We start from the raw sequence: 18034 nt of genomic DNA, 5'->3' as shown, positions 1-18034 counted from the left end.
CATGTGCCACCATGCCCAACTAATTTTTTTGTATTTTTAGTAGAGACGGGGTTTCACCGTGTTGGCCATGATAGTCTCAATATCTTGACCTCTTGATCCGCCCACCTTACCCTCCCAAAGTGCTGGGATTACAGGTGTGAGCCACCATGCCTGGCCTATTTACATTTTTAAAAGGAGATTTATTTAAGAAACACATAAAAGCAGGACAGAACACTTCATAGGCCAGTTTATGAAATAAAACAGGCAATAGCACCATACATACTCTTGCAAGCAGAAACACCCAGGTGTGCCAATGACAGTCGCACGGGTATAAAAATTATGAGCAGACAAAGCATACTCATAAAGAAATAGGTCAAAAAGGGAGAGTATACGTGTGTATCACCAAGTATAACAATTATAAGCAGGCAAATCGTATTCAGAAAGAAGTGAGTCAAAAAGGGAAAGGCGGGTGACATTGCCAAGGGGGTTGTGTGCACTCGGCTTTATAACGGTGGTCATCTGAAATATTACGTGACAGACAACTAAGCCTTTTGACGAGACTGACTGACAGCCACAATGTGCCACCACGGCTTGTGCAGGTGCCCAAAGAGCCAACATCCTGAGAAATTTTATTTCCCAAATGCAAATGTACAAAAAGGACATCTCTCATCTATTGAGGAAGTTTCAATGTTTTTATGTTGAGAACCAGAAAAGCCAATGGTCTAAATCTCAGGCTGAGGCCAAAAGCCTCAAGGCCCCGGGGTCAGGGGATGCTGGTTAACTCTTGGAATCCAAACGCTGTGTGCCTGACGTTCTGATGTCCAAAGCTACAGAAGGAAAGCTGTCCCAGCTCTCGGAGATCTGCCTTCCGCATTTGCTCTCTCCCACACCCTGGCTGCTTGGATGGCACCTGCCAACACTGAGAACAGAGCTTCACACCCAGCCCACTCGGACCCACACACTGGTCTCCCCTGGAGACGCCCTCGCAGACACACCCAACACAGCGCTTCACCCGGTCCCTCCTCCTGGTGAGCAGATGCCTAAAATTCACCCACAAATCGACCCTTGTCAACCTGGCATCTCCTGAAGCCACACTTTAATTTCCAAAGGAAGACAATAGCCAGGACATAGTTTTGCATTTTATGATGCGATAGCCTGTGATGGTGATTTTCAGGATTTTAGAATGGAAGGATTTTAGACAATCGGGATTTAGACTTTAGGGATTTGGATCTTTGGGGATTTGGATCTTTTGGGATTTCAGCGTCCAGGATTATGGCATTTGGGATTGTGTCTTTCAGGATTAGGATCCAAACCCCCTTTTGAGAGAAGCTTGAAAGAGCAGGCAGGTGAAGAAGCAGGAGCCTCCTTCGAAAAGTCTTGGGGCCACCAAAGGTGAGAGGCTGGGGGCTGGACTCATTCATACTTAACATGGATCCTGGAGTGTCAGATGGAGGGTAGGGTAAGGGGGGACCCGTGGGGGCTGGGGCCGACTCAGGACAGTGGTCTTGTCAGCAGAGACATTTAGAAGGCAAAGTTATCTGGGCTTGAACTTCAGTTCCCTTGGTCCCAGAACAGGGTGAGCCTCAGCCTGCCAGTGGCAATGAGTGGTAATGAAAGTCAAGGTCAGCTGGGTGCGGTGGCTCACGCCTGTAATCCCAGCACTTTGGGAGGCTGAGGCGGGTGGATTACCTGAGTTTAGGACTTCCAGACCAGCCTGTCCAACATGGTGAAACCCCTTCTCTACCACAAATACAAAAATTAGCCAGACATGGTGGTGCGACCTCTAATCCCAGCTACTAGGGAGGCTGAGGCAGGAGTATCGCTTGAACCTGGAAGGTGGAGGTTGCAGTGAGCCGAGATCTCGCCACTGCACTCCATCCTGGGCAACAGAGTGAGACTCCATCTCAAAAAAAAAGTTAATAAATAAGCCAGGCACGGTGGCTCACACCTCTAATCCCAGCACTTTCGGAGGCTGAGGCAGGGGAATCACGAGGTCAGGAGATCAAGACCATCCTGGCTAACACGGTGAAACCCCATCTCTACTAAAAATACAAGAAATTAGCCGGGCATGGTGGCATGTGCCTGTAGTCCCAGCTACTCAGAAGGCTGAGGCAGGAGAATCACTTGAACCCGGGAGGCGGAGGTTGCAGTGAGCCGAGATTGCAACACTGCACTCCAGCCTGGGTGACAGAGAGACACTCTGTCTCAAAAAATAAAATAAAATAAATAAAAGAAACAGTCAGGGGCAAGAGGCCTCGGGAGGTGACCGGGGCTGCCATCACACTCAGAGCCCAGGGGAGGAAGAGGCCCCACAGCTACGAAAGCTGTCCATTAATCTAAGAGCTTGTGGGATCTTCTCTAATGAAAGCTACAGGCTGTCCCCAGAGGCCTCGCTTCTGGAAGGCAGTGTGCTGTTGCCAGCTCCAGGTAACAGAAATTCCATTAACATATTATAGCTGCAGTCCTAAGAACCTGCTTTTATGTTCCAATGACAGAGGATAAACAGTCCTTATCATTTTTTGTGTGGCCGATGTCACTGCAGAAGCTGCATGGGGAAGGATCTGAGCTGCATTTGGACCTTGTTTATTAAGTGTTTCAAGATCTTTCTCCAAGAAGAAGTTGCATCTGGGCTGAGAAATGGCTTGGCCCACCCAGGAGCTGGATTACACAGGCCTCGTTCAACATGGGCCTACTCCATGGGGCCGGTGTAGAGATGCTCGTCACCAGAGACGCTTGTCACCTCCAGTTAAAACTGCAGGGGAGGCCGGGCACAGTGGCTCATGCCCGTAATCCCAGCACTTTGGGAGGCTGAGGCAGGCAAATTACCTGAGCTCAGGAGTTTGAGACCAGCCTGACTAACATGCAGAAACCCTGTCTCTACTAAAAATACAAAATTAGCCGGGCGTGGTGGGGCGCCTGTAATCCCAGCTACTCGGGAGGCTGAGGTAGGAGAATCGCTTGAACCTGGGAGGTGGAGGTTGTGGTGAGCTGAGATCGTGCCATTGCACTCCAGCCTGGGCAACGAGAGTGAAACCCCTTCTCAAAATAAATAAATTAATAAAATGAAAAATAGTGCAAGGGAAGTCTGAGCAAGGGGTGTCTGGACCGGTCTGCAGTGGCCACGTCCAACCCTGGCCTGAAGCCTCGCTGATTGTGGAAAGCCAGGCCCCTGGGCTGGGTCAGTGGCTTGGCTGGGCAGCCAGCCTGTCTCACCAGATGACCAGGTGAGGTATTGCCAGGGCAGGAAGGCAAGAGGCTGCAGAGGCGCCTGCCCGGCTCTCACTGGGCATTCTGGAGCTGCTCTGTGGCGGATGGTGATCACCAGCCAACAGCGAGGACACTGACCCCTGGAGAAACAGTCACAGCCCCACACCGCAGCCCTGGAGCAGACGTGGCCCCTCCAACCAGCATCCTCTCCTCCGCTCAGGCTGGGAGGGCCAAGCGCTTGGCCTGATGGGAGTTTTTCTTTTTCTTTTTTCTTTATTTTTGAGACAAGAACTTGCTCTGTTGCGCAGGCTGGAGTCCAGTGGCAGGATCATGGCTCACTGCAGCCTCAACCTCCCAGGCTTAAGATATCCTCTCGCCTCAGCTCTCCCTGAGTAGCTGGGATTACAGACACATGCCACCACACTGGACTGACTTTTGTATTTTTTTGTAGAGACGGGGTTTCACCGTGTTGTCCAGGCTGGTCTCGAACCCCTGGGCTCAAGTGACCCGCCCAGCTCAGCCTCCCAAAGTGCTGGGATTACAGGTGTGAACCACCGCGCCTGGCCAGATGAGAATTTTTAAATCACCCCACACTGTGCGGGGCCTCTTTGGGTTTGAAGCTGGGTGTATTCTGGGGCATCTGTGAAGGTCAAGATGAGAGCCGCAGCACTGTCTCCAAGTTCCAGACCACTGAGTCAGGGCACGATCTGTTTTCTTCATTACAGACGAGGTTCCTAGTCCATCGTTCAAACTAATCAGAAATCTTGCCTGGGTGTGTTCCCTCCCCCGAGTTTTTATTACTTTCCCCCAAAGCCTTCCCTGAATACAGATCTACACGTGATGTGGCTGCTCAGCCGAGTTTAACCCCCAGTCTGCTGAGCGTAACCCCAGGAATCCAGGATGGAGTCTGCGGGGTGGGGGCAGGGAGGAAGCTCACACTTTTGTCTACAGCTGCTGCTCACTCCTGTCTGTCAAGTACCGAGGTTCACAGGGGAATAAGAACCCTACAGATGACTCCTTTGTGTGCTCAAAACACTGCTGTCTGCCAGTGGGAAGGGCAGAGACACCACAGCAAGGCTGCTGTGGAGGGGAGTGCACAGAGGGGGAGGGGAGTGCGCAGAGGGGGCGGGGAGGGGCGGGGAGGGGCGGGGAGGGGCAGCTCGGGCTGTGGGACCTCGTGGACCACCAGGTCCTGGATGGCCATGCCAAGCTGTCCCAGGAGGCGGAGATCAGAGCAGGATGCTGACAGTGTGTGTGGCCCGTCAGAGCCTACCCTGGGAGAGCTGTTTTGCATGACGAGGGGACATCATCCCCCCTGACAGTCCAGGGACCTCCGCAGGGCCCAGGGAAGCAGCCCACACTGGCCCTCAGAAGGAAGAGGATGGACACCAGCCCCTGTACAGGGCCGAGCTGGACTCAGTTTTATAGGTATGGCTCCCTGCTCAGCCGCCTCCCACCATCACCAAAGTGGGTAACAGCTCCTGCCCCTTTTTCTGGGAGAGGCTGAGGGTGGCGATGCTATTTGTTCAAGGTCGCATAACTAAGGACAGAGCCTGTCGGAGTCACACACCCCACGGCCATCTCAGCCCTCTTCCTAGAGAGGTTCATCCACCCTGCAGAGGCCTGGGGAGCGGGAGGATGTCAGAGCAAGGACCCTGGAGTCAGACAAACCTGGTTCAAACCCACCTGGCCACTGCATGGCCATGAGCAGACACAGTGACTTCTGCGTCCACCTCCTCACCTGCAAAACAGGGAGAAACGCTTCCTGCCTCCCAGGCCACCGGAGGCTAAGTAGATGCCCAGGAAAGCCATGTTGCCCAGAGCTGCCCCCTGGGGCTGTGCCCACACTGCCGGGGCACCCACACCTCCAGGAAGAGTACTGTGGCCAGCACAGCCTGTGCCTACCTAGCTGGCACTGAGTCAGAGCCTGAGTCATGGGGCTGCTTCCTCCAGTGCAGGAGTGCACGTGGGCACAGATGGATGGGTCCTGCCTGGGGGTGGCATCTGCAGGCTGAGGAGGACTCGAGTGGCCTGAAGCCTGGTCATCAGTTTAGGAAAGTTTAAACTGCCCATCACGCTCCTGTGGATGAGGCCCAAGACGCAGCACACTTCCCCAGGGGGACTTTGGATCCCAGAACGTATCTCAGGAAGCTAACGAAATGCTTTCATGGGCCAGGTACAGTGGCTCACACCTGTAATCCCAGCAGTTTAGGAGGCCAAGGCGGGTGGATCACGAGGTCAGGAGATTGAGACCATCCTGGCCAACATGGTGAAACCCCGTCTCTACTAAAAATACAAAAAACAAATTAGCTGGGTGTGGTGGCACATGCCTGTGATCCCAGCTACTCGGGAGGCTGAGGCAGGAGAATCGCTTGAACCCGGGAGGCAGAGGTTGGAGCGAGCTGAGATCGTGCGGCTTCATTCCAGCCTGGTGACAGAGCGAGACTCCATCTCAACAACAACAGCAAATGCTTTCATGACCATGGGGAAGTGGTGAGGTTGGCCTTTCTGATCTTCCAGAACTTCCCCCCACAGGTCCTTTGCCAGGCAGGAAGCAGAGCGCCTCCCAACATTTACTTTGCAGATCCTGAATAGAAATGGAATTTGCTTCAAAAATCCTAAACAGAAAGCTGGACTCTGGAACTGGCCCTCATGGCGCTGGCATCCCTGCCCTGCGCACTGTGGCCTCGGGTGCCCCTCTGTGAAGTGGGGTCTCAGCCTGCCCGGAGCCCAGGGCCCAGGCCACCCCGGCAGCTTTCCTCCTCCAACCAGTCACTCTTTGGGGCCCCACCCACTCGGGGCTACTCCGGGCCCACAGGCAGCCTGCAGGTGCCCCGCTCGGGTGGGAACACAGGCTGACTTCTGACCCACCTGAGACAGGCAGTCCAGGGACAGCAGGGCGACCGCACAGCCCGAGGTGGCTGCAGACAAACAGTCTTGGGCCGGATCCCATTCTGCCTCCCATGCCTGGTCCAGTCAGGTTCCCCATGAGTCCAGATCGCGGCCCTATCCCTCGCTGCCAGCGCCGGCTTCCAGCTCACACAGACTTCACAGCCAAGCCGGCTTTCCTGGTATCCGGCTCAGTTTCAGCCCATTATTTCTCATTACTCTCCCAAACCGCTCTCTTCAAAGCCTCTCCCTCCTCCACCTTCCTGCCCTTCAAGGGTTTGCAACAGGACTCATTTCTTGGCTAAGGGACAGGCCATCAGTCTTCTTGATCTGGTCTCATAAATCAGCCACCTGAGCACCCCCAGGCACCTCCACTTCCTGCCCCCGCTGAATTCCTGAATCCTCTGGCACCTCTTGGGGCAGCCCCAGGACCCCCAGCTCCCTCCTGGGGCAGGGGGCAGCCATGCCCCCAGTACCCGGCACCGTCCTTCTCCCCTCCCCTCCCAGGGCCTGTCCCCCGCAACAGGCTGAGGGCTCACAGCTGCCCCTGCAGGACCCGGCCAGCAGCCTCGGTAGCTGCCTCCCTGTCAGAGGGGCCTTCCCTGGAACGGGACATCTTAAGCTTGTTGGGATCAAATGCCTGTGGCGTTCCAGTTCATCCCCCTGGCTGGTGACTGTCGGCCAGGACTTGTCAGAACACAGCCTTCCCTTAGAGTAGGGAGAGCAGAGAGGGGCCAGTTGGGATCTGAAGGGGTGGGGGGGCTAGTGGAAGCACCCCAGGGCCCATGACCCCATCTTTACAAAAGGGCCCTGGGCTTTAGTCCTGGCATAGCCAGGGCCTGGCATAGCGGGCACTCAAGAAGGCTGTTGAAAGGCTGTGTAGACCTACCGGGAAGCAGGCATGCTTCATGGGAGTGTTGCCAGCCGCATGAGAAGTCAAGGCATGATCAAAATCATTTGATCTAGTTTTACATGTACGCTTTCTGCCGACTGTGACTCACTGTGTTCTGTCCTGGGTTTTTCAGCATGAGGCTGTGGGCCTGGCGGTGTTCCGTAGGGACCCGGCAGGACCCAGATGAGGGTGTGGTCTGGCCATGTGCCCAGGTCCACCAACCCAGCACCTCTTTAGGTTAATTTCTTCATGTGGGGTTTCTGGACCACTCCAGAAGAGAAAGGGGTGTGTGTGTGTGTGTGTGTGTGTGTGTGTTTCTCGGTGGGAGAAAGGGCCCAGAGGTATCCTTAGCCTCTACCCCCAACCAGAGACCCCCTCAGCCAGACATGCCCTTTAAGATTCGTACAGTCAGTCATTCAGCTGCAACTGATTCTGCACCTGCTCTGTTCTGAGCAGACCGAGATAGAAATGCAGAGCTTGCCTTCTGAGGCTTCCTGGAGGAAGGCTGGAAGACCTGCTAGAAGGCTTCCTGGAGGAGAGGCGTTAACCCTGCCACAGGCTCGGGAGATGAGGGGTCATCAGCTACAGCAGTGCTTCTCAGACTGGTCTGGGACCAGCACCTGGGAACTTGTAGAAACAGAGATTCTCAGCAGGGAACAGCCACTCCGGGCAGGGCCCAGCACCCGAGCCTTAACAGGTGACCAGATGTTTCTGGGGAGAGCCACTGGACTGGGGCATGGGAGATCTGCTCCCAAGCAAACCAACATCCAGGGCATTCTCTCCTTCGGCCGAGAGTTAGGGGCCTGACAGCATTTTCTGCGCTCTGGTCAAGATGCTGGCAGGTGGACAAAGTGTGTACTTGGCACATCGGCAAAGCAGAAAACAGTGCTAGAAGAATCTGGTATTTATTTCTCCAGAAAGCATCAATATCATCATGGAAACAGTAGCATCCTGACGGATACCCAGTCTGTTTCATCCCCCAAATCAGACGTGAGGGCGATCGTCCCAGGAAGTGAATGTGTGTTCAGCTTCTCCCGCTCGGTTGACCGTTGCTTTGCCCTCCTGCTCTTGCCTCTTGGGACCTTCCTTCTGGATTATTTTCCTCTAGAAATGGCTCCAGAGAGGTTCCACGCTCACTTGGGATTTGTCTGGAGATGCTGACATCTTGTTCTTGAAAGATATTTTTACTCAGTACAAACTCGAGGTGGACCTGTTCCTGCTAGTGTTCCGTGACGTGGTTTTCCAGGAGTCTGGTCTCCATTAGTGCGGTGGGAAGCTGGCCTGTCATCTAATTACCGTGCATTTGTGGCTAATTAGTCTCCTCGGGGGCTTCTTTTGAAACTGTCTCCTTGCTATTGTATATCACTGTGTTGGGTCCAAGCGTGGATTTTTGGTTTAATCCCTTGCTCAGGCTTTATCATGTTCCCTGAACTGATATTCGTGTCTTTTAACAATTCTGGAAAATCCTCAGCCATTACCTCTTGAATAGCAATTCACGCCCTTCTCCCTCTTAGCGCTTTCTGGAACTGTGAGCAGATGAGCATTCTGGCTTCCTGCTCTGACCTTCCCTCTGAGCTTCCACTTCACACGTTCTGCCCTGCATTGCGCATTCTGGCGGTTGCTTCGGCTCAATCTTCTAGTCCACTGATTCCCTCCTGCACGGGGTCTATTTGCTGTTCAGCCCGTGCACTGAGTTTCTCATTTCACTTATTACATTTTGCATTTCAAGTAGTTCTATTTGACTCTTTTTGCCTATCTCCCTGAACACTTTCATAGTCTGTTTCTCCTTGTCTATGCTCTCCATTTTTTTAATGTCTTTAGAGATGGAGTCTCGCTCTGTTGCCCAGGTTGGTGCAATGTCTTAATCTTGGCTCACCACAACCTCCGCCTCCTGTGTTCAAATGATTCTCCTGCCTCAGCCTCCTGAGTAGCTGGGATTACAGACATGCGCCACCACGCCAGGCTAATTTTTTGTATTATTAGTAGAGACAGGGGTTTCACCATGTTGGCCAGGCTGGTCTCGAACTCCTGACCTCAGGTGATCTGCCTGCCTCAGCCTCCCAAAGTGCTGGGATTACAAGGGTTAGCCACTGCGCCCAGCCTAGGATTTTTAAACTTATTTCTATTCTATTTCTTTCCTTTTTTTTTTTTTGGAGACGGAGTTTCGCTCTTGTTACCCAGGCTGGAGTGCAATGGCGTGATCTCAGCTCACCGCAATCTATTCTATTTCTGATCATTCGAACGTGAAATCACTTGATCTAGTTTTACACAAATGGTTTCTGCCGACTGCGACTCACTGTGGAGTGTTCTGTCCTAGGCTTTGCAGTGTGAGACTGTGGGCCTGGCGGTGTTCTGTAGGGACCCGGCAGGACCCTGATGAGGGCTTACTCTGGCCATGTGCCCAGGTCCACCAACCCAGCACCTCTTTAGGTTAATTGCTTGACGTGGGGTTTCTGGACCACTCCAAAAATTTGAACCCGATCCTGAGTGATTGGCAGCCTAAACTGACACATTCTTAGGAAGGAATATCCTTTCATCCACATTGATTGCAGAGGCCAGGACAAATGAATATCATTGTCATTTTTCTTTGTTAAAGGGTTGTTTTTCACGGCCACCCTTATGCTGAAGGCACAGCCTTCGAGGACCCCAGCTTGAGAGGAGAATCTCACGTGCCCCTCCCAACCTTTTGGGAGCTCAAGATAAGGTAGTGTCTTCTGTTCCCTGCACAGTGTTCGAACCCAAAGTCCCAGGCTCCAGGTGTGGCCAAAATGCCTTGGGGCATCTGGAAGTCAGCGTTTGCTTCCTGTTCTGGCATCAGTTTCCCTTCATTTCTGGCTCTCAGAAATTTCCCTTACGCCCTTGCAAACTTAGCTACATATTGAATAAAGAAGTTGGTGGTAACTTGTCCTGGATTTTTAAGGGTTTTGTAGCAGAAGCCCCTCTACCTCACCCCTGCCCCAGAAGGTCTGACCATAGCAGAGCAGGTCTCACTACTTTAACACACCAGTTTTTCTTCCTTTGGGCTCCTGGACAGTTGGACCGCAGCGCCAGACTCCCCTGCCCTGAGCGCAGCCGTCTGCCTTCTGTCCAATGGGATGTGGGTGGGAGTGGTAGGCACCATTCCTGCACCTGGTCCATAAAACCCTCCCACACGATGCTCCATACCCTTCCCCTTCTTCAGTGGCCTTAGTAGCCTCAGGTTGACGTTGGTGGAGCCATGAGATAGATGCACCTGAGTCCCTCGTCACTGCCCACAGGAGAGCTGCCTGACATGTCAGGGGCTAACGAGTAGGAGAAAAACCCCTGGGATGGAGGGTGTGTCCCTACAGCAGCTGGTGGGACAGCACAGTCCACGGGCTCACCCTTTGCCAGAATTGAAGCCTCTCTTTGGGACCCCACAGCTTAGTGTTGTAGCAGAATCGGGGAACCAGAGAGACCGACTTTGGATGCAGAAGAATCTTTGTTAATGTGATCATGGGCTCTGAGAGCCTCCTTTCAGAAGAAGAGCTCAGAACAAAGAAAGTAGCTTTTGGCCGGGTGCAGTGGCTCACGCCTGTAATCCCAGTACTTTGGGAGGTCGAGGCAGGCAGATCATGAGGTAAAGAGATCAAGACCATCCTGGCCAACATGGTGAAACCCCGTCTCTACTGAAAATACAAAAATTAGCTGGGCGCAGTGGTAGGTGCCTGTAATCCCAGCTACTTGGGAAGCTGAGGCAGGAGAATTGCTTGAACCTGGAAGGAAGAGGTTGCAGTGAGCCGAGATTGCGCCACTGCACTCCAGCACTCCAGCTTGGGTGACAGAGTGAGACCCCATCTCAAAAATAAAATGAAAGAAAAGAAAAGAAAGTGGCTTTCTTACATACTTTTAAGGTGGGAATCTTTACAGAAGTAGAACAACCCATGACGTGTTTTATGATGGGTTCTATGCCTTGGGAAACTGTACATCCAGGCCCCGCTTATCAGTCTGTGTCCTTGCAGATGCTCAGTGAGAAGAGCTAGAACTTTCGGGGCTCAGAGAAAACATGCAGGGAGTAAGATAAGGCTGTCAGTTTGCAGGAGTAGGCAGGAACTTAGCTGGGGAAGGGGCTGACTCAGGAATGCAGGCTGAAAGTTTAGTCACTGTTTTACTTTGAGAGAGTTAATTTTTTAGTGAGGCAATTGACTTGATGACTGGTAATTATTATTATTATTTTTTCTACCTTCTTCAGTGTCACATACAGAATCTTTGCCTGGCATAGGGACATCAGGATGTTTATCTGGCCTGGCTCTCGGGAGGTGGGGTGGCGGGTTACAGAGCCCAAGCCGGCCCCTGGTAGTCCAAATGGGATGCTGGTGCTGAGAAAGATTTACCCCCCTTCTTCCCGCCAAAGCAGAGCTCTGGGCCAGGCCCTGTGCCAGCTGCTGGCCTCCAGACAACCCAGCCGTGGCCCTGCTCTCGAGGAATTCCTAGGTAGTCGGGACACACACAAAGGCGACCCTGGGACAAGAGGATGATGGCTGCAGTGGGTCTGAGGATGGTAGCCATGTTACTCTGGTGACAGCATGTTCAGGCTGAGGCTCCGGGGCCTGGGGCAGGGCTGTGCTGGGTGCAGGGACCACATGGTCAAGAGCACTGGAGCCAGAGCACCAGGCAGGGCTTCCCTGGGTTGGAGCAGGTAGGAGTCTAGGAACAGCCCATCCTTGCCTGGCAGGAGACAGGGACCCAGGGCTGGCAGGACCGGAAACCTCATCTCCAAAGCCATGGATGACAGTCCAAAGCCTTGCCTGGCAGTCACTGGCATCCTCAGGCTGCCCGCTGTGCAAACTCATCGTCAAGAAGCCATCAGACCTCTAATGACTACAGGGAGGCTCTTCTCCCAGGGATGAGGACTGGCTTCGTGCGGCTGGCAACACTCCCATGACAGGCTCTGCAAGGACACAGCAGGCCAGAGGACGGGTGTCAGGACCCACATCGGGGAACCCGATGCGCGAAGCCTTCTCTGCTCCTCTCAGCAGCCCGCCAGGAGAAGTGCCACCAGCCTGCCGGCCACTGAGACTCAGGTGCAGCAGATGGGCCACCACTCACACGAGCTGGAGCCAGGGTTTGAACCCAGCTGTACCAGCTGATTTATGTGTCAACCTGACTGGGCTACAGTGCCCGGTTGCTCAGTCAAACACGAATCTAAATGTTTCTGTGGAGGTATTTTGTGGGTGTGACTAACACCTACAATCAGTTAAGTGAGTAAAAGCAATTACCCTTGATCACGTGAGTGGGCCTCGTCCAATCTGGTGAAGGCCGTCAGAGCAAAAACAGAGACTTTCCAAAGAACATGGAACTCCACCTGGAGACTGTGACACAGAAATCCTGCCTGAGTTTTCAACCTGCCCTACGGATTTTGGACTTGCCAGCCCCCACAATCACATAAGCCAATTTCCTCTCTCTCTCACTCCATTTACATATGTACAGTTGAACAATGCAAATATTAACTGCACAGTCCACTAATACACGAATTTCCTTTCTCCTCTGCCACCCCTGAGCTGGCGAGACCACCCCCTCCCTCCTCCTCCTCAGCCCAGTCCTTGTGGGAACTCTTATGCCCACCACCTAGAATTCTGCCATTTATGTAGAATAATACTGGCTTTATCACATATCCATCCAACCATCCCGCTGTCCATTCAGCAACACATCTTATTTTTCAATGCATTTCCAAGAAAACTGAAGACCCCAGCACACTTCCCCCAAATGCTTCGGTGTTTATTACTTCTGATGTAACATTTACATACAAGGAAATTTGCAAATCTTGAAAGACATTTTCTGAACGTTGACAAATGCGTACACCTGTGTAACCCAAGCCCCATCAGAATGGGCGTCACTCACCGTCAACCCAGCGTGACGCTTCCTCATGCCTCTCCTCAGTCAGCCCTGCTCCTGCTCCCAGGAGGCAAACACAGATCCGAGGACTTTTTCCCATCATAGATGGATTTTTCCTGTTCTAGAATTCCATATAATATAGGGCATGATTTCAGAGCACAGTACGGAGTGTACTTGTATTAGTTTATGCCTGTGAAACAAATTACCCCAAATTTAGCAGCTTAAAACAACATTTATTATTTCACAGTTACTGTGGCTGGGAACCAGGACGCAGCTTGATGGGAGCCTCTCTGGCGTGGAGTCTCTCTGAGGCTGCCATCCGCACGTGGGCCGGAGCTGGCTGGACGGAGGCTCTGTCCCTTGAGGGCTGTGGGCTAAGGGTCTCCGCTCCTTGCTGGGTGTTCGCCAGAGGGAGGCGTCTTCAGCTCCTTGGCTCGTGGCCTTCTCCGCAGGGCTGGAGCAAGATGGGAGCCAGCGTCTTACTGTCACCCACTCTGGGAGGTGGCATTCCCTCACTTATGCCATATGCTACTCATTAGCAAGAAGTGGGTGACCAGGTCCTGCCCACGTGCCCAGGAGGGGTCATACCTGGGACGGGGACAGAGCACCCATCACAGCCGGGAACAGCTCTCCCGGTGCTCCCTCCAGATGCCCATCTGGCCGCATGGAGGGGGCCGTGGTGACAGACCTGTGCCCATGTCCTTTGGCATGCCCCCTCCTGTGGTTGCAGGTGGCCTGCACCCTGACCTGCAGCCAACCGAAGCCCAGAGGTCCTGACTTTTGCCTCTCCCAGCCTTCCACGAACAAAGGGTGTCCCCTCCCTTTGTGTGGACACCCCGTGTTGGAAGCATGTACAGGGGGTGCCTGGAGGAGCGGGGAGAAGTCCCTGAGCCCTGGGTTCAGCATCAGATCCAGAGCAGCACATGGTGCCTATCTGCCCAGCGAGGGGAACCTGGGCCTCAGTCACTCAGCCCCCTGCTGCAGCCCTGTCCTGAGTGCCCCCACCTTCACAGGGGATGCAGGAGGTGAGGACAGGACCAGGAATCTGGCTCTCCCCCGGAGATGAACAAGCCCCTCCCTCTCAGAGAGGAAATGGACAGGAGCCATGCAAAGTCTGCACAGAGAGACAGAGAAGGAGAGACAGAGGGAAAGACAGAGAGAGGGAGAGACAGAGGGAAAGACAGAGAGAGGGAGAGACAGAGAGAGGGAGAGACAGAGAGAGGGAGAGACAGAGAGGGAGAGACAGAGAGAGGGAGAGACAGAGACGGATGAAGGGATGAACATAGACAGATGAGAGACAGAAGGAGGAAGAGAGGGGGAAGGAAGGGAGAGACAGAGAGAGATTGAGGGTGAGAAAGAGAGCAGGAGGAAGAAAGGGAGGGAGAGGATGAGACAAAGAGACAAAGTGAGAGGCAGAGACAGAGAGACAGGAAGAGGCAGAGAAGGAGACAGGGAGACAGCTAAGGATGGGTGGGGCAAAGGCAGGGAAGGCTAAGGCTGGGGACAGGGAAGGGAGAAGTCAGTGCCTGCAGAGCTCCACCCCTCCCGGCCGCCTCCAGGCATCTCGGAGGAAGCACAGAACCCTCTTCCTGGAGCTCAGGGCGGGCCCTGGAGATGAGGAGGGCCCGGGCCCCAGCCTGGACCCAGCCCATGAGCTGCAGGCAGGGTGGTGGGAGCTGCATGCCCCCTGGCAGGGCCCTGCTCAGGAGGGGCCTGGCCCCTGTCCAGCTGGGGAGCGGGTACAGCAGACCCTTCAGTGGGGCAGGGCACCTCCCGGCACAGGAACTCAGAGAGGCCCGGCCACCTCTTTGCCCCCATCCATCAGCCGTCTTCTCCTCAGGCTACCCCTCCAGGCTGTGCCTCCTCGCAATGTGCCCAGGCACTGCAGGCACAAGCCCTGTAGCTGAGCCTGCACATGTGGCCTAAGACATGCACCCGTCTTGCTGGTGGCCCTGGCTTCTTCCAGACCACAAACGGCCTAAGGGACCTCTGCCCAGGTGGAGCCCCCACGGCCACTCCTCTGGGGCCCCAGCCCCTCTCTCCTCTCTCCTCCTCCTCGCTTCGAACTCTCTCTTCTCTTCTTTTTTTTCTTATGAGACAGAGTCTTGCTCTGTCGCCCAGACTGGAGTGCAATTCTCAGCTCACCACAACCTCTGCCTCCCAGGTTCAAGCAATTCTCCTGCCTCAGCCTCCCAAGTAGCTGGAATTACAGGCATGTGCCACCATGCCCAGCTAATTTTGTATTTTTAGTAGGGATGGGGTTTCACCATGTTGGCCAGGCTGGTCTTGAACTCCTGACCTCAGGTGATCCACCCACCTCGGCTTCCCAAAGTGCTGGGATTACAGGCGTGAGCCACCTAGCCTGACCACTGTCTCCTCTTTTTCACACTCCCCAAGTTTTCCTTTGGGCTTTTGGAAACAAAGCTCAGGATGGCTTAAGGACCACACAGCAAGAGTGTGCCAGAAAGAGAGGAGAGGAGATGGAAAGAGGAGGGAACGGGAGGCAAAAGCCCCGCTGCACATCACCCATCCAAGGGTGAGCCCAGCCTCACATAGAGGTGAATCTCTGAGGTGGCAACGTGGGGCCTGCCGCCCTGGAGAACAGCACAGCAGCTCCTCAGACACTTGAACCCGGAATCACCGGGTGACCCAGCAACACCACCTCTGGGGATGCACCCAACAGAGGTGAACGCAGGGACTCCCGAGCCACTGGCACCCACAGGGTCACAGCAGCACCCCTCACAGTGGCCAAAAGGTAGAAGCAGCCAAGAGCCCCTCGACGGGTGGATCCAAACACAGTGTGGTGTGTGGTCTACACATGCGACGGGAAGCCCACTCCCCATGAAGAAGGATCGAAAGTCTGGCATGCGCCACGGCATGCGTGAACCTCAAGGACCTCGTGCTAAGTGAAATGAGTCGGTCATAAAAGGACGAATACGGTGTGACTCCACTCGAACACGGTACCTGGCGTGGCCACATTCATGGAGACAGTGGCGCGGTGGCTGCCGGGGGCTGGAGAAAGGGAGTTCGGGTTTAATGTGTACGAAGAGTTTGGTTTTGTGAGATGGAGAGTTCTGGGGATGGGCGGGGGTGATGGTCACACAACATTGGGGACATTCTTTTTTGTTACTTTTTTACTTTAAGTTCTGGGATACATGTGCAGAACATGCAGGCTTGTTACATAGATATACATGTGCCGCCGTGGTTTGCTGCATCTACCAACCTGTCATCTAGGTTTTAAGCCCTGCATCCATTAGGTATTTTTCCTAATGCTCTCCCTCCCCTTGCCCCCCACCCCCTGACAGGCCCCGGTGTGTGATGTTCCCCTCCCTGTGTCCATGTGTTCTCACTTATGCATGAGAACAGGCAGTGTTTGGTTTTCTGTTCTGTGTTAGTTTGCTGAGAATGATGGCTTCCAGCTTCATCCACGTCTCTGCAAAGGACATGATCGCATTCTTTTTTATGGCTGTGTAGTATTCCATGGTGTATATGTGCCACATTTTCTTTATCCAGTCTCACATTGTTGGGCATTTGGGTTGGTTCCAAGTCTTTGCTATACTGCACTTTGTAAACAGTGCTGCAATAAACATACGTGTGCATGTGTCTTTATAGTAGAATGATTAATAATCCTTTGGGTATATACCCAGTAATGGGATTGCTGAGTCAAATGGTATTTCTGGTTCTAGATCCTTGAGGAATCGCCACACTGTCTTCCACAGTGGTTGAATGAATTTACACTCCCACCAACAGTGTAAAAGCGTTCCTGTTTCTCCACAGCCTCGTCAGCATCTGTTGTTTCCTGACTTTTTAATGATTGCCATCATGACTGGCGTGAGATGGTGTCTCATTGTGGTTTTGATGTGTATTTCTCTAATGACTAGTGATGACGAGCATTTTTTCACATGTCCTCTTCTGAGAAGTGTCTAGGAACATTCCTAATGCCACTGAGCTCTACACTTAATGACAGTTAAAATAGTAAATTTTATGTTATTTGTGTATATTTCACCACAGTTTCTTAAGTGGCTAATTTTTTAAAGGAAAGTCAGAGGGTGGGAACAGCCTAGAGTGACAGGGAAATTTCTGGAGACAGTGACGCCTAAGTAGGGGCTTGAATGGGGAGCCCAGCAGAAAGGTGGGGGGAGGACAGAGCAGGTCAAGTCAGCGTGGCTGGTCCATGAAGCCGCACTGGGCGGTGGGTGAGGACCGGAACACCCAGGGCCCTGTGCAGGCATCGGGCAGAACCCAGGAGCCATGGAAGGCGCTGAGCACTGAGCTGCAGAGGCGGGGTCAGCTGGTGTTTCCCCTTCACCAGGCTCTCAGTGAGAAGGGATTGCAGGGGCAAGGCGGATGCGTGACCCAAGAGCAGCGTCCGAGGAGGACAGGCAGGGGTGCGGGACAGGGGATAAGGCAGGGCACAGCCGCTCGTGGCCAGAGGAAGTCATCCCCCGCTCTCTGACAGGCTTGCTGACTTACCAAGAAGAATAAGGACAGCTAGTTAAATCTAAATTTCAGATAAGCAACAAACAACTATTTAGTGTGAGTATGTTCCAGATACTGCATGAGGCCTGTTCACGCTGTGAATGTGTTCCTGGCATGTCCGATGTTCTCATGTAGCCAGGAGCCCTGGCTCTCACCTGGACACTGCCTTCCGAGGCTCCTGTCCCTTATCTGGAAAGAGGTGGTCACTGCCTCAGCAGGGCTCTCCCCTCTGGTTCTTCAGGAATCCCCCAGCCAGGCCTCCCAGACTACCCAGCCAGGAGGACCCCCGCCCCCAGCCCAGTCACGGTCACTTCACTGGCTCTGCTGCCTTAGTCGCACTTGCAGGCACTGAAGTGACCCAGCTGTGTGCCTGTCTGTCTGGGATCTGCCCCCCACTCTGAGGTGCGGGCTCTGTGAGTGCAGGGACCCATCACCACCATGTCCCCAGCACCTAGCAGAGGCTGGGCGTGTGTGGGTGTGCCGCTACAATTTCCTGAAGATGACAGGGACGGACGCCTCCCTGGAGAGGAGCCTGGGGGGCGGAGAGCAGGAAGACGAGGGTGAGCGGGGCAGGGCCCCATGCACCTGCTGTTTCTGCCTCACCAAGCCCTGCCTGCTGATGACCCGCCCTCTCTCCTCTGAGGCTCAGGCTGGCCTCTGCCCAGGGGACCAAGGGCAGAGCTTGGTCAGATGTGGGCCGGTCGATCAGTACCAGCCCGGCCTGGCCCTACCCCC

The sequence above is a fragment of the Aotus nancymaae genome, unplaced genomic scaffold, assembly GCF_030222135.1.
Source record: "Aotus nancymaae isolate 86718 unplaced genomic scaffold, 86718_ANA_hifiasm-v0.15.2.pri h1tg000076l, whole genome shotgun sequence".
Lineage (NCBI taxonomy): Eukaryota > Metazoa > Chordata > Mammalia > Primates > Aotidae > Aotus > Aotus nancymaae.
Note: the sequence above shows the minus strand (reverse complement) of the source record.